General features: G+C 39.4%; 1 protein-coding gene across 1 annotated transcript in view; it reads left to right on the top strand.

Moving 5' to 3' along the window:
- The window catches only part of VWA8 (von Willebrand factor A domain containing 8), a 263,005-nt gene that overhangs the window by 20,951 nt on the left and 225,420 nt on the right, over positions 1-16,634 (top strand). The gene's annotated exons all lie outside the window — the stretch shown is intronic.

Here is a 16,634-nt window from a genome sequence, read left to right as displayed (position 1 = left end):
GGAGAACGCTCTGTGATCGATTTAGCGGATCTTCTCTAGATGCACACCGCTGCATTGATTGCAGCAGTGCCGATCTACCGATAAGTGTAGACATGGCTTGAGACCCTAAATTAGCAAAGTACTTAAGCACTGAATTTTAGTGGCACTGCTAATATGCTTAAAAGTTACACACATGCTTAAGTACCACATTTCAGGCCTTAAAGAGAAATGAGATGAACTTATTGGTACATGGATACATGAATTTTAAATAGAACTATGTTCATTAGGAGCATGAATTTAGATACTGATGTTCTACCTACAATAATGAAGCTTTTGTAACCTAAACTTTAATTGATGGTAAGTAAATGTATGTGCCGTGTTACTGTGTATAAAACCATAACACATCTAATGACCTTTTAGTAATAAAAATATTATACTCCTCGCACAGGTGCATTAAATCTTAATTTATATTTATAAAGTGCTTTTGAGTTTCTCAGATGTAAGGTGCTATATAAATGCAAAACATTATAGAAGCCAGACACTAGTTTTCTGTAGTTTGTGTGATCCACGAAGTATGGATTGTTTCAAAATAGAGGAGGCTTTATGTAGGCTGTCTTGAAATATACCCCAAAAGGAAGATATAAAATAATGTATACAATAGACTTTGGATTTGAATTACTTCCATTGGCACAGCTGAGCCAGAGTTGAGATGCACCCCTGGGGGCAAGATTATAGTAGATTCCATCAGCAATACCAGGAGGGATGAGCTGGAGTGTCGATGAGAAGCATAGTCAGGAAAGTAACAAATACTTCCCTCATGGATTGTATTTTCTAAATGGGCAACCAACCTAATTTTCAATTACTGAGGGACAATCTCCACTCATTGATATATTTCGCTTTCCACAATCAAATCTCTGTAGAACTTTTCATGAGTGAGGCACCCGAGTATTCGGATTCTAATATCTAAACTGTATTGTTAAATCTATTCACCTAAATTTGGGTTATTGCTGATTATGTATTCTATGTATCATATGACTTTTAAAAACTAACTTTACATTTGTGGATAATCTAAGTACAAATACTCTTTTCCCAACCTATGTATTATATAATTATTTTAACATTAGCTTTAATAACATTTTTAATTCTATTCTATTTAAGGCCTCGTCTACACTAAAAAGTTAGGTCGAAGGAAGCTGCCTTAAGTCGACCTGTTAATGTATGTGTCAACACTACCGGGTCCTTTACGTCGACCTAAGTCGCCTCTAATGTCGACTTCTGTAATCTATCTCTGCGAGAGGCATAGCGCTTAATTCGATTTTCCTTGGTTGACTGCGAGGTAGTGCAGATGCAGTGTTGTGTAATTCGACTTAATGGGACTCCAGGTGATGTCACACAGTGCTCATCTGTGACCGCTCTGGAGATCATTCTCAACTCTGCTGCACTGCAGCCAGGTACACAGGAAACAGCCCCGGCCCTGCTAAGGCCCCGGGAATTTTTGATTTCCCATTTCCTGTTTGATCAGCATTGGGAGCATGCCAGCTTGAGCACAGCTGATCATGGAGACTACATGTCCCAAATGCGCTCCAGCCTGGTCTGCACAGGAGATGGTGGATCTCATCACTGTGTGGGGAGAAGAGTCTGTGCAGGCAGAACTCCGATCCAGCAGAAGAGACGTTGACATCTATGCAAAGATTGCTCATGGAATGGGGGAGAAGGGCTACACGAGGGACATACAGCAGTGCTGTGTGAAAATAAAAGAACTTCGCCAAGCGTACCAGAAGGCAAGGGAGATGAACAGTTATTCTGGTGCTGAATCCCACACATGCCGGTTCTACAACGAGCTGCATGTGATTCTCGGGTGACCCTAGCAGCAGCCCCACAAGCAACGTGGACACCTCACAGGTGTGTGAGTCTAGGGACAACAAGGAGGACGATACGGTGGATGAGGAAGAGGAGGAGGAGGAGGAGAATGGGAGGTAGGCGAGTGCTGGATCCATTCTCCCCGAGAGCCAGGAAATATTTTTAACCCGGGAGCTCTGTGGGTCGCAGGACATCACGGTGGCCAACCATGATGCAGGGGAAGTTACCTCTGGTGAGTATACAGGTACAATCAAAGTTCAGTTAAACTTTAGTGGGCTCACACATTCAGTGGTATGGCAGGTTTACCGTGAAGAAAAAGGGAGGTGCTGTGGCTCTCTGCTTACAAGAGGCCGCTCCAGCTACACAGAGGGTGGCACCTGGAAAAGACTATTTATGTGAACTGGAATAGCCCGGGAACCCTCCATGGATATCTCTAGGAAACTTTCATGGAGGTACTCTGCAATCCTTTGCACAAGGTTTCTGGGCAGGGGAGTCTTTGTTTCTTCCACCATGGTAAGACACTTTCCCACACAACTCCTGAATTAATTCTGTTGGCATCATTGTGGTACACAGCATAAGGACCGGGTCTGTATCCAGACGCTTGCAGCATCCCCTTCCTTTCTGCCCTTGTTACCCTTAGGAGACAGATATCACATAGGGTTGCCTAGGGGAAATGGGGGAAGTTCTCAGTAAAAGTGCTCTTACAAGAAAAAAAAGGGCATGTAGCACTCCCCCCCCACACACATTCCGGATCGCCAAACCATGCGGCCGCTAATGTGCCTTTACTGTGCTCAGCATGGATCGGCAAGTAGTTTAAAGTAGCTGATAGGGGACTGGGGCCCCACATGAGAGATTCCGCAATTTGGGAGTGAAAACGTTCCCCCTCCCCACCCCGTTAGTAAACAGCTTCTCTTGGTGCTATGGGGAAAGGCCATTGTTCATCTAGCTACCTCTGCTCCTGAGATTAGCCTGCCATAAACTTAATGAAAAGTGCGGTCACCCATTACCCAGGGGGGCCTACTCACCATGGCTGGAGCAGCAAAACAGCACAGTGAATGGTTACGGATTCTGATTATGTTATGGCTTGCACCTACTATAATAATTTTTTTTTTTTTTTTTTATGAAAATGGCCTTGCTATGGAAACATTTTATTAATGTACAATGGCTCTGTCAGGGTTCCTTCCCCTCTCTGAACTCTGGGGTACAGGTGTGGGGACCTGCACGAAAGACCCCCTAAGCTTATTTTTACCAGCTTAGGTTAAAACTTTCCCAAGGCACAATTTCCACCTTGTTCTTGAACAGTATGCTGCCACCACCAAGTGATTTAGACAAAGAATCAGGGAAAGGACCACTTGGAGTCCTATTCCCCCAAAATATTCCCCCAAGCCCTGCACCCCCTTTCCTGGGGAAGGCTTGAGAATAATATTCTCACCAGTTGGTACAGGTGAACACAGACCCAAACCCTTGGATCTTAAGAACAATGAAAAATCAATCGGGTTCAATTTTAATTAAAGAAAAGGTAAAAGAATCACCTCTGTAAAATCAGGATGGTAAGTACTTTACAGAATAACAAAAGATTCAAAAACACAGAGGATTTCCCCTCTAGGCAAAACTTTAAAGTTACAAAAACAGCGATACAAAACTTTAAAGTTACAAAAACAACCTCCCTCTTAGCACAGGGAAAATTCACAAGCTAAAACAAAAGATAATCTAACGCATTTCTTTGCTATTACTAACTATTTCTGCAGTACTAGATGCTTAGTCCAGATATGCTTAAGGAGATGTATTTTTCCTGTCCTGGTTCCTTACTGACTCGCAGAGAACGAAAACAAAAACACAAACAAAAACCTTCCCCCACAGATTTGAAAGTATCTTCTCCCCTTATTGGTCCTTTTCGTCAGGTGCCAACCAGGTTATCTGAGCTTCTTAACCCTTTACAGGGTAAAGAGGGATTTTATGCTACCCTTAGCTGTATGTTATGACAGGCTCCTTTATTTTTTCCTCTGACTGACAGCTGGAAATGTGTCCTTTGGCGTGTCATCAATACCTGAAAGCAGACTTTCGCTGATTAGAAGGACGAGAAAGAGAATGTGGGAGGACATGTTCACCGAGATAATGAATGCCTCCGGGACAGCTGAGACAGAGCTGAGAGCGTGGAGGATTTCACTGTCCGAGAAGTTAGACATGGACATGGAGAGCAGGAAAATTTCCAATGAGCAAGAGCATGTGGCGCAGGATGAGATGCTTCGGATTATGAGGGACCAAGCAGACATATTGAGGCGTCTGGTTGAACTGCAGGAACAGTAGCAGGAGGGTAGAGTCCCTCTGCAGACCCTGGTGGACAGCCAGCCAGCATCGCCTGGCACAGAATCACCCTCCCCCATGTGTTCCCTGAGGCGTGGCCGAAAAGTCCATTATCCCTTTCACTTAACTCAGGTGGAGGATACAAGGAACAGAAGGTGCCCATTCACAGACCTTTGATGGTCTGGAATGTGGTATTATGTTACACAGCTGAAAATGTTTCTCCTGTTTCAACTTTACAACCCCTTTTCCCCAAGGTTACCTTTATTTTCTGTTCTCCCTTTTTACTTATGTTTGTTAAATAAAGTAAATGGATTTGAGAAATAAATGTTCTTTATTGAGTAAAAGCAGTGGGCTTGGGTGGGGGGACAGTGATACATGGGCAGTGATACAAGGCAGGTGAAGATTTGGGAAAGCACAATGCAGACAAGCAGCTCACATTACTGTGATTCATTATTGAAACGGCTTTTCAAAGCCTTGCGGATACGCAGCACCCCTTGCTGTGCTCTTCTTATTGCCTTGATCTCTGGCTGCTCAAAAATGGCTGCAATCTGTCTCAACTGCCCACCCCTGCGGAAAATTTCCCCCCCCTTTTTTTCACAGATATTATGGAGCACACAGCAAGCAGCTATAACCATGGGGATGTTCTCTTCACTAAGGTCCAACCTTATTAGTAGACTTCTCCAGCGCCCTTTCAAACGACCAAAGGCACATTCAGCCACTATTCTGCACTCGCTGAGCCTATAGTTGAACCGTTCCTTGCTGCTGTCCAGATGGCCAGCTTATGGCTTCATGAGTCATGGCAGCACGGGGTAGGCTGGGTCCCCCAGGATAACTACAAGCATCTCAATGTCGTCGATGTTCATTTTGTGGTCTGGAAAGAAAGTTCCGGATTCAGTCTGTTCAAAAAGTTCAGCTTTTTGAACAGACCCGAGTTCCTAAAAATGCATGCGTCATGAATCTTTCCCACCCATCCTACGTTGATGTCGGTGAAACGTCCCCTGTGATCCACCAGAGCTTGCAATACCATTGAAAAGTATCCATTTCAGTTTATGTACTCTTTGGCAAGGTGATCTGGTGCCAAGATGGGGATATGCGTGCCATCTATCGCCCCACTGCAATTAGGAAACCCCATCACAGCAAAACCATCCACTATGTCCTGCACATTTCCCAGACTCATTACCCTTCATAGCAGAAGTCGATTAATGGCCCTGCACACTTGGAGCACAGCAGCTCCCACGGTTGATTTACCTACTCCAAATTGATTCCCCACTGGCCGGTAACTGTCTGGCGTTGCAAGCTTCCAAATAGCGATCGCCACTCGCTTCTCCACTGTCAGAGCAGCTCTCATTTTTGTGTTGCTGAACTGCAGGGCAGGGGAAAGCTCTGCACAAAATTCCTGGAAGGTGGCCTTCCACATTCGAACGTTCTGCAGCCACTGCTCGTCATTCCATACCTGCAAAACAATGCAATCTCACACTCTGCATGTTTCTCGGGACCAGAGACGGCATTCAACAGAGTGCAGGTGCCAGCAGCAACTGTGAATTGTTTTTTTCAAATGCTTGCAGCAGGGCTGCTTGCAGGACATTTCTGTGTTCCATGCGGCAGACCCTACTTTGGGTCTGGAAATACTGCAGGAGAAGGTGTGAGGTGTTTGAGATGCTTACAGCAAGAGTGCACTGAAGAGGCTCCATGCTTCTGGGGTTGTGGCGTACGCGGGATGGTTTTAAGGTGCGAAAATCACTGGCTTGTTTGCCATTGAGCACAGTGCATCATGAGGTGCCGATGCATTGTTCCCATTCTCCCTCGCGACAATGTTTTGGTCCCATGAGGCATTGCACAAACTTCCCAAAACACATTGTGGCAAGTTGCACTTCGGCATAGGTACCCACGATGCACTGCTAGTGAGGACACACTCCATTGAGACAGTGTGTGTGGCCACACCATGCTCAATCGACTTAATTAATTCGGAGGCTCGAGGTTGAATTAGATAAAGTCGACTTAATTTTGTAGTGTAGACAAGCCCAGAGTTCTTACACAAGGCCCATCACCATGGTATCTGAGTGCCTACTGCTTATGACCCCCTGGAAAATGGAGAGCAGCTTTAAATTCTGAACATTAGGGAAGCCTGTAGCCTGAATTCTGTTGGTGGAATAAAGCCCTGTGTATTTCTCAGCTGCTGAAGATAAGTGAGGCTCTGCGTAGCACAGCTCATGCCATAATGACATCACTGAACACTGACATTTTTCAACATTTAGTACTACAATCTTATATTGTAACTAAATACTGTACTGTAACTAACGCTGGCATGCTGTTACCAGAAATTATTTTAAAATAGTGAATCAGGATTAGGCTCCATGATCACTGAACTACAAAAGTTTGCCGAACTTCTGTCTGTAGACTGTTGATAAGATAATGTTCTTATTTATAGCTCTAAGTTTATATATGTGTGTATATATATATATATAGAGAGAGAGAGAGAGAGAGAGAGAGAATAAATACTGTAAACTGACATCTTAGTTGTTTTGGAAGCATACATATTTGAATGTAGTCATTTTACATGGCGTATCTGAGTATGAGGTTCTAATCTTAAATGTAATTTTTTTAAATATAGGTTTGAGAGATCTTAATGGATCAGAAATAGTAAACTTAACCGCATATTTTTATTATGAAACAATGGGTTGAATATTTTTGAAAATTATGGTATCTATGGGTGCATTTAGGAATGGATATTTTTGACGGGTGAAAAAGTATTTACTTTTGGACAGGTAAATTACTTCAAAAGCTGAGACAAGTAAGCTATGGTGAAATTATGGAAAACCTCAAATTATGTGTTATACTTAATTTCTGTTTTAAATTGTGTAAAATAAAAAAAATTATAATGGGTTAATGACCACCTACTTGGCTTCTGTCAGGTAATGAGAGTCAAGTATTGTTTTCTTGTCTTTGCCATGGCCATTAATTTCTCTATTCAGTCATTAAATGACTGTTACAAGCCTCCAGAAATGCCATTATTGCTGTTATGAAGACAATTAAGTATCCTCTTGACCTTCTGTAATTTATTACATGTGTTAATTATGTTGCATGTAAAGTAATTAGTCTGAATTTTTTTGTATTACTTAAACATTCAAATGGCCTCTTCTTCATATTTGGTTGTTTTTATAGATAGAGGAGCTGGTCTCCAGAGAATTTTTGTACCGCTTAAACTATATCTGTTTAGAACCTGTCAGGGCATACTGCCTTCTTGGTGCCCCCTCACGGTCAGGGGTGGCTTTGCAACATCCTGCCTCAGTTTTTCCCTTCCAGGGGCTCCTTACCTAAACTCCACACACAGGAGTACCATCCAGTACCATCCCTCCTTGGAGGTCTGTTTTATTAATAAAACCGTTCAAAATAAAGTTCTCAAATCCATTCATTTACCCTGTTATTAGGTCACGCTCAGGCCTCTTTTGCCTATATTCTCACTTGTCTGTAGTCTCATTCCCAAGTTCAATTTTTTTCTGATGGAGCCTACTTGCTCTCAGCAGCCTTTGTACTCCCGTCTGGTCTCCCTTAGCATCCCCCCCCCTGGAACTTTCTGCTGCTCTTTATGGGATTGGGAACCAGCTGATCCCTGCTCAGGTATGTGTCCTTAGTACTAAGGTTGCTAGCCGCAGGCCTTTAGCCCTTACAAAAACAATATAGTTAAATCAGTGCAACACCTTAAGCTATGGCTAGGTCTACACTACCCGCCTGAATCGGCGGGTAGAAATCGACCTCTCGGGGATTGAATTATCGCGTCTCGTCGGGATGCGACAATCGATCCCCGAATCGATGCTCTTACTCCACCAGCGGAGGTGGGAGTAAGCGCTGTCGACGGGAAGCCGCGGAGGTCAATTTTGCCACCGTCCTTACAGCGGGGTAAGTCGGCTGCGATACGTCGAATTCAGCTATGCTATTCGCATAGCTGAATTTGCGTATCTTAAATCGACACCCCCCCCCCCCCGTAGTGAAGACCTGCCCTAAGTCTACACTACCATGGTAAGTCAACCTATGCTACGCAACTCCAGCTACGTGAATAACGTAGCTGGAGTCGACATATCTTAGGTTGAGTTACCACAGGGTCTACACCGCGGGGAGTCGATGGGAGAAACTCTCCCATCGACTTACCTTACTCTTCTCATTGGGGGTAGAGTACAGGGGTCGACTGGAGAGCGATCTGGTGTCGATTTGGCGGGTCTTCACTAGACCCACTAAATTGACTACCGGTGGATCGATCTCAGATCGTCGATCCCGGCTGCAATGTAGACCTGCCCTAAGCGTGGATGCAGTTAAACTGGTATGAAGTTGCTGATACAAGTATAGATTATTTTTGTAAATTTACAGGATTTAGGTCTAATTTTTTGTCTGTGTGTGTGATTGCACTGTTCCCATTCTTATTTGTCTTTTTACATGTCACATACCAAAGAGCAATATATACATCAACTTAAATTTGCATCTAATGCAAATCATTAACAGTGACCTCATATGCTTTGGTATCAATTATTGTATCCCAAAGAAACTATACGAAAAGAATGTTGAAGTCTCATTCACCTCAGTTGAAACTATGGGTGTCATTCCTTTTGCAAATGAGAAACTAGGTCTGCCTCACATGGGGGGCCCAGAAATAAAAGGACTTTACTGTTTTTTAAAAATTCGCTATTTAAATTTTGTCCACAGAGCAGTTGTCCATTTTGTGTGTGCAAATACATAGCCATTAAAGTCTGGTACATGTGCAAAATATGGGAGCACAGTATTTTTAATACACAAGTTTTGTATCCCTATGGTGCATCTTTATGAAGCACCTGAATCATAAGCTGAAAAATAAAATATTTGCAGTGTTCTGATTGCCTAGGCAGCAGAAAGATTTTCTACCATAGGTTGCAAGATTTATTGTAATAATCAGTTAATTGTCAAAAATGACAGCTAAGCTATCCTGTCTAGAAAATGAATGTGACAAGAAGTCCCTGAAGATAGCACCACATAGAACTGAGTTTGGTTTCTGTTAATCAGAAGAGATCAGAAAGCTAATTAAGAAAATGAAATGAGACATGGAGTTAATTACATGAAAGAGTTGAGATGATTGCATTTGTTTGAGTGCAAATAGCACAAAAGTACTATGTACTGCAATAAAAGGAGTTGGGCAAGAACAACCCAATTTCTTGAAATTCTTGGTTAAGGATGCAAATTGTTTCTCTCCTCTATCTGCCATTTAATTATGAATTAGTTGCTATGCCAGTGCCTGCCTGTAGCTCCTCGCTAAATCTTCATTACTTTAACTAATTTGGGACTCTGACTAAATCTGGATAATATTGTATGATATACTCTAGATTCTCTGCCATCACCTAAAATTTGAGTCATAGCAATATTGTTAAAATCAAAACCATAACCTTTCAAGTTATACTCCTAGCCCTTTTTTCTTTTGGGGCTCATAGTTCACATGTACATTATTTTGATGTTCAAAAAGGGTAAAATTCACACAGCTGCACATAGCTTATGCACACCCTTCCACAGACGAGCCTCATGAAGGAGCTGTACTACGGGTGGAGTAACAGAGGGACTATCTTGTAATCCTTGTGGACTGTCCCTCAAATGAAAGCATTTTTTTACCTAAGAGTCTGATCCTACTCTGCCACTTGCAGGCGAAGACCCTAAAATTATTGGCATATTTTGTAACAGGGAGAAAGGACTATACCTATAACCACCGTTTTCATTTTTCAGTATTCAAATATAGATTTATTTTTCTCATATGTGTCCTGCTTTCTATGTTTAATGCAAATTTTCTGAACTATTAATGACACCTTAGTAACCATTTGGTTTTTGCTGCGATTAGTTGCTTCCCTCCATGGCTAAGCAGTAGGAGTTGTAGAGTCAGTGAGAGCTAATGCTGCTTTTGAGTAGTGGTGATGCTGAAGATACGTTTGATTTTCTTCTGGCTATAAATTATTTCATACATCCCTAACCTCTTCCAACAAGGATACCACCCATCTGGTAGGGTGGAACCTAGAAGACTTATTTAAAGATATTGGTTAAAATTTGTTATGTGTTAACTAGGCAGCACAGGAAAACTGTTTATTATAGGTACTGAAAGAAAGAGTTCAGTTTAACTTGCTCAGATATGAACATTGGAATGAAAAGAGAACAGTCAGTGATCAAATAGAAAAATAAAAAAAGGAAGAGAACATGGACTCTTTTAACAATCAACTAAGTGCATGAAAATAAACTCCAGCAGCTGTTACATTAACCTCATGGGAGAGGTTTATTTTAACTTATTTTATTTCAGTCCAACTCTACGTACATGTTAAGAACCTTGTATCATAAATATATAATTATATATTCTGCATCTTTAAGGTTTAGCAAAGGCAGTGTACATAAAACTGTGCACCTTGAATGGTAATATAGTTTGTGTATATCATTAAAATAAAATTTTATGCTAAGAAATTACCACTTGAATGATGCATTAGTGTTTATGAAGAACTTGCTTAAGTAATTATGAAAATGCTTTTGGTAAACTTTGCTCAGCCATTCTAGATTTTGGAATGTGGATTTTTCTGCTTTCTTACAAAATTATTAATGTTATAATAAATATTTGGCTGCTTACATGCTATATTTATCAACTAAAGTATTACAGCATTGTAAATTCTACCCAAGAATGTTTGGATTAGCAACAAAAACAAACCAATTTTAAAACTATATACCAATACATTTTTGCCTTTTTTTTATGCCTAGCTTATTAAAAGTTAGAAGCAAACCAATCTGAGTATGTGCAAATGATGCTGTTGGCTGGACAAGACTGCAGGTCTTTTTAAAAATTAATAAAAATCTAGATTCACCTGGATTGTCTTGTATTATTTTTACTTCCATAATTTTCACCATTGTAATGCTACAAATTGTAACACAACCTCTGTGGCAAAATAAATTTAGGGTAGAAATCGTGAGATTCAATTTTAACTGCTAAAAGAAAAGAAAGGAATTCAATTTTACTTTCCATCAACCACATTTCAGCTTCTTTTTTATGCTGGGCTCAATTTATGACCTATATAGTTGTGATCAGTCAGTTTGGCTAAGTAATAGACAAGTTCTCTGAATAATTTTTCAGTTTTGTTCTTGTGTGTTTCCAGGGTTTTTGGCTTGTTTTTCATTAGATCAAAACAGGTTACCGTTGAGACTGACAGTAGTATGATCCTCTTGTAATCTGTCAAATTATTCCAAGCCATCCCTCAGTTGCTTTTGTATGTCTAATGCCTGTGTCAGGTTTCAGAGTAGCAGCCGTGTTAGTCTGTATCCGCAAAAAGAACAGGCTGTAGCCCACGAAAGCTTATGCTCTAATAAATTTGTTAGTCTCTAAGGTGCCACAAGTACTCCTGTTCTTAATCCCTGTGTAGAATTCTTGATATGCTTTGAGCAAAGTCCTCCTTGTCCTCAGTGCAAATGTCAATATATTTATTGTTGTTGGATGCAAGTGTAGAGATGCACAGTCTTCCGGACAATTCCATTAAGCCTTCTTGGGAAGCTTTCAATTAACATAGGGTTGATTCTGATTGTGGAAAAATGTTGAAGAGGTGGTGAAGGTGTTGAACAGAGACTTAAATGATCATTCATGCTATATTTCAATGTCGTTGATTTGTTCTGAAAAATTTTCACGTGCTCCAAAATTCTGCTATTCCACTTCAATAGACAAAAGTTTCATTCAATGGAGAATCTGAAGAAATCTGTTTTGTGTCGATTATGGGAAGAGCCTGTCTCTATCTTGCCACTTAACAACTTTGGATAATGTTTACACATTTGACTTTAAAGGAAGTATATATTATTATTACTTCAGTTCATTTACTCATTTGTTTCCCACTAAAGAATCATCCATTTGCAGTATTGCTTAGTACCTTTCCCATTGTAACTACAGCAAATGTGAAACAATCACCTGGTAAATTCAATGCTTTTGAAGACTCAAAAATAAGATGAGTTATCCAGTTTTATTTAGAATCATTTTATCAGATGCCTTCCTCATCTTTCAGGTATTTATAATTACTAATATATTCTCATAAACTAAGGATTTACAGATTCTTGTAGTTGTCTTACTTTGTATTGGTCATTTGGTGATGCACAAAATTGTGTGATTATAGGAAAGACTGTAAAATAATTTTTTCTGGGATTTTTGAATTTAGGAATTCATGGCTTTAATATTAACATTATTTTTTCAGTTGTGGAATGGACTGTAATAAGCAATATTCATAACATATTTGCTCTATAAGCCATTACCTGCCAAATAACATTTTATTAAAGGTTTTTGTTTTCGGACAACAAATCAGCCTATTTTAACTGCTGAATCTTTACAGCGTATATCCCCCAGGGCAGGTATCCAGGTAACCATGCTGTCATTGCTTCTGGGCACAGGTGGGTGGTTGGGAGGAAAGAGCTTATTTCTATCTGATGAGCAAAATAGTCCGTAGCTACAGCTACAATAAACTAGAGACAGACATTTCACAAATTCCCCTCTCCCTTTTAACAAGAACAAATATTCAAAATCAGGATTATCAAGGTGATTTGTTGCATAATTTCAAAACCTGTTGATTGATATTTTATTTTGAACATGTTGAACAAATATTACAATGAGCCTTGGTTGGAGGCTGAGAAACCACAACAATCTCTGTATTTTTATTATATAACTAAGAAGACAGTTTCGTGCAAACATTTTAAAAAAGATCTTCAGAGAGAGATTTCAAACTTTTTCTGTCCCTCTCTCCTCCCCCATTTATTTTTGTCAATTTTTTTTTTTTTTTTTTTTGGAAACTAAAATACATATCCTGATGCAGAGAAAACTGAAATAGTGGATGTTTTTCACTGTATCTAGTTTATTGAAAAGACTCTAGTTGTGAGCCATCAGAATGTATAAACATTTTTTTTCAAAGGAAGATTTATAGCTGTTTTGCTTTCAGGAGCAACCTACATTGGATATAATGTTAATACTACTTTCCATGAGTTCTCTAGAGGTAGATAAATGCCGTGTGCATATTTCATAGGATTTTGGAGAGTGATTTCTAATATTTCATAGCTGTACTGTAGAAATCCATAGAGAGCATAATCAGATGAATATCATAGTGATAAAATTAAGACCTACATATTATGGTGATGGGTGCATTATAAATAATTTTCATGGATGGTGAAAGAAATTGGCTATAGACAAAATAATTTAAAAATAAATAAAATTGTAATCAGGACTTTGGAGCAGAGCCAAGAGCTGGAGAATGGACCAGTAGGTTTTTGCCCAGAGCCGGAGCGGAGCAATTCAAAAATTTGATTGCTCCAAATCCCTGATTGTAATAAATGATAAGCAAAAGAAGATATAGCAATAATATTTGGAAAGATATTATATACAGCGAAATGTATTTTTAAGGCAAAATCTTAAATAATTTGTCATGTCCAGGAGAACGGGTTATAAACAGAGTTTTAATTAATTGTTAAAATTTGGTCCTTCAGACTCATTTTCAACTAAAAAAAAAAAGTTAATGTAGGAAAATATGTTTCTTATGTATTAAAATTCTGATCATACTATGCATAATTTACTCAATAAAGAACATTTCCTCCAAGTTAGTGAGAGAGACTTTGCACTGATGTTGGTAGGACATAAATTCTGCAAATCTACATCCACAGTATGTGTGTCTTAACTAAGGCAAAAAGATACTATGGATACTCAAAATATTTTGAAACTATAATGAGCAGTTTGTGTATTTCCCCTAGTAAAACTCAGTCATAAAGTCTTTATAGCTTTATAGTATGCAAATCCTACTAAGTTGGCAAATTAGTAGTTTGTTGAAGTTTATTCTGGCTTTCTCCACACTTCCTATTTACACAAAGTAGGAGTGTTTTGCTCATGCAAGCTCTTGGATTGATAACTTTGGAGACTAAAGTTTTCTATTAAGCTAGTTGGAGCATTTTATTGACTTGATCGATGATCTCCCTAAACAAGAATGTCAAAGTAATTTTCCTTTGATACAAGAATTGTATAGTTGGGGATGGAGGGTAGGAGATAGGACATTTTATGCTACGTGTTTGAAATAGTGGTATGACAGGGATGTTGTTTTAAAAACATTTTTTGCTCTGAGTCAACAGAATAAAACTAATTTTGAAATCTTTTGCTTTTGGAAGGAATTAATTTATGTCCACCCAGAGATTCATTTTAAGGGAAGATAACATGAGGGCTGCTTGTTATTAGATTCCTCAGATGTTTATTTTGAAGCTAGATATTCAATCAGAAGTTTCTGTAGAATTTATTTGCAGGTGCAAGAGAAGTGGATCTGATTTGGAGGCAGGTACCAGGATATTCAGGTTGCCTTTCTCTTCTAAGTCACTGGCTTGAATCCAGTTTATAGAGGATAGTATTCAGGAGTCCTGAGCATCTGATGATTCTTTAACCTTTGTGAAATGAGCCTGTGGCCTCTGTCCATTTGCTAGTGGACACATATCACAAAATCACTGTCACAATTGACTCACTATTTGCAGTCTTATCAGAAAAGCCAAGGATTTAAACAGAAATGATCTTCCACACTGTCTTTAGAAGTGCCTCTGCCAAAACAGGTTTTAGACATGCTATTTTACTAGTGATATGGGAAGCTTGCTTGTGCTGTATCTCTGCTGTGCATAAACAGAACTAAGGTAAGGGGTTCAAAGTCTTCTCAGGTTGGAATTCCCTGTGCCTCTTGTGAGGGACCTGCATTTGATTGTCATCATATCCACAGTGCTACACACCGTGTGTGGATGCATCTCACTTGGTTTTGGTCCATTCTCTCTCCCTGTCTTATTTTTGTTCTTTTTTCCTTTTCATCTCAATTCTCTGTGTTTTTGTGAGTTTTGCTTTCCATTTTTCATTCTTATTTTTGTTCTTTGTGCTTCTTCCTCCTAATAACTTTTTCCTAGTTCTCTTCATCTGAGTCTTTCTGACCCAGTTCTTGGCCTCCCTCCCTTTCTTCCAGCTGCAAACTCTTCTGGTTTTAAATTTTCCCAACTTTCCCTCCTAGTTGTTTCCTTATTTCCTCTCTTTTCCTCCTCCTTCCCTTCATTCTCTTCCAGTTCCCCCCTCTCCCTTTTCTCCTAGTCCACTTTGCGTGCTATCCTCTTCCTCTCACTTCAGCTCCCAGCCCTTGCTTTGCTCTTCCTTTATTTCCCTCTCTTATTTAACAATGCTAGGAGGACATGAGGTGCTCCTGTAGGGGTTTAGAAGAGACATGCTGGGAAGGGACTTTGGTAATTTTTCCTTTGCAGCTATGTCCTTATGTAAAAGTGCTTTAAGGAAACTTCTGCTAGATGCCTTAATGTAGGTGTTTTAATGGAGTTACATTGGTGTAAAACTCTTTGATCTGGTGCCTTAAGAGGCTGCCTATGCCTAAATCAAGCCCTGTTGCTACCTTCTAAACATGTGTGATGAGCCACCCCATTGTGTAAATCAGTTATTTGTAAATAGTCTAGTATTAGAATTCAGGAATCTTCTACAGGATGGTAATTGTGAATATTTGGGTATGAAGTACTGTAAGTTTATAGGGACTAAGATGATGGGCAATGAGGAGGTTGCATGTAATTACTGGCACTAGGGCTCAGTTTTGACCATTGGCTCAAATTATGCACTATAAATCAACACCCAATGATAAACAATCCTCCAAACTAAACTACGATGAAATCTAGATAAGAGAACATCATTATGAGGCAGCCTTCAGTTTCAGAAAAAGCTCCAAAACATCCCCAAATGTTTTGAATATAATTTTGCTCTACGTTTAGTAGCAGCCTATTTCAGTTAACTTAACAGTTTTTTTAAAGTATCAGAGGGGTAGCCGTGTTAGTCTGAATCTGTAAAAAGCAACAGAGGGTCCTGTGGCACCTTTAAGACTAACAGAAGTATTGGAGAATAAGCTTTCATGGGTGAATGCATTACTTGCGTCTCATGAAGTGGGCATTCACCCACGAAAGCTTATGCTCCAATAATTCTGTTCGTCTTAAAGGTGCCACAGGACCCTCTGTAGTTTTTTTAAAGTAACTTGTTATTGTTTTAAAGTAATACTGGGCTTGATTCATCATGGCACTTCAGTTTTACTGTGGGATGAACAAAGAACCTTTGGTCTTAATGGAGTTACATTGGTGTAAAACTGGAGTAGCAAAGTAGTGATGTAGTTACACAGTCATAAAACTGGTGATTCAGTTTGTAAACTTCTGTAGGATTATTATAAACATAATACTGAACTTTTATACTTTTTTTTTTTTTTTTTTTTTACTTTTAAATACCTTTGTTCCAGAATTGTTGGGTGTGCTAAAAGTAAATGAAAAATATAGGGAAAAAATCAAAAAGCATAAATCAAAAGAAGTAAATATTCATTGGCACATGTGAATACCTAATATCCAATATTCACTATGTATATTTAAAAAATAAATGACAGCAAAAGGATTTTACATCTTACTACACTGATACAAAGGCACTCAAAATATCTTTAAGT

This window comes from Emys orbicularis, chromosome 1 (genome assembly GCF_028017835.1).
Source record: "Emys orbicularis isolate rEmyOrb1 chromosome 1, rEmyOrb1.hap1, whole genome shotgun sequence".
Classification (NCBI taxonomy): domain Eukaryota; kingdom Metazoa; phylum Chordata; order Testudines; family Emydidae; genus Emys; species Emys orbicularis.
The sequence above is the reverse complement of the archived record's forward strand: the minus strand, read 5'-3'. Positions and strand labels throughout refer to the sequence as shown.